General features: G+C 34.0%; 1 long non-coding RNA gene across 1 annotated transcript in view; it reads left to right on the forward strand.

Moving 5' to 3' along the window:
• LOC106938048 (uncharacterized) overlaps positions 1-630 on the forward strand; it is a 25585-nt gene that overhangs the window by 21671 nt on the left and 3284 nt on the right. The window contains exon 3 of the long non-coding RNA XR_001422519.1: positions 129-200. This is a non-coding gene — a long non-coding RNA (uncharacterized LOC106938048). The remainder of the gene's footprint in view (positions 1-128; positions 201-630) is intronic.

A 630-nucleotide genomic window follows, 5' to 3' on the forward strand; every position in this document is an offset into this window, starting at 1 on the left:
TGCTACGGACTTCCGTTTTAGCACTTCCGCATTTTTTTGCCACAGAGAATGCTTCCGGTGCACAGGCAACAGTATATTAACAATGGCTCCTCGGTTGCTGTAGGACTATTAACGATGCTTATATTCAGACGTCCTGAAATGCTCCAACAACAACAAAGGATTTAAGCTGGATGTGTCAAAACTTCACAATAACTTCGAAGGTAAATTAATAAATCGTTTGTATTCACCATAATGCCTCATATGTTTGATGTAGCTAACAGGGACAAGCTTACAAAGGTGCTAGTAAACTTTTAAGTGTTTTATCTGTGCAGTCTGCAATCTACATATCTATGATTTATAGAGAGATATAGATATATAAACATATAGATCTATCTATATTGTGCCCAAGCTATCAGTCGAAGCTTAAGTTAGCTTCCGAATGTAGCATCTAATTTGGAAAATAGCTAAAGGGCGATTACACTTAATTTTTCACTATCTTGAGCTTTTTTTAATGTTTTGTACTTTAAAAACTACAACACCTAGACATTTCTAATCTGACTATATTTTTCTGCACTAGCAGCAGAATAAATAAAACATTTGTGAAATTTGTAAAATAGATTCCAGAACGCATTAGATCTGAATTATTAAATT

Source organism: Poecilia latipinna, unplaced genomic scaffold (genome assembly GCF_001443285.1).
Source record: "Poecilia latipinna isolate Pla-1442-1.1 unplaced genomic scaffold, P_latipinna-1.0 Scaffold2494, whole genome shotgun sequence".
Classification (NCBI taxonomy): Eukaryota; Metazoa; Chordata; class Actinopteri; order Cyprinodontiformes; family Poeciliidae; genus Poecilia; species Poecilia latipinna.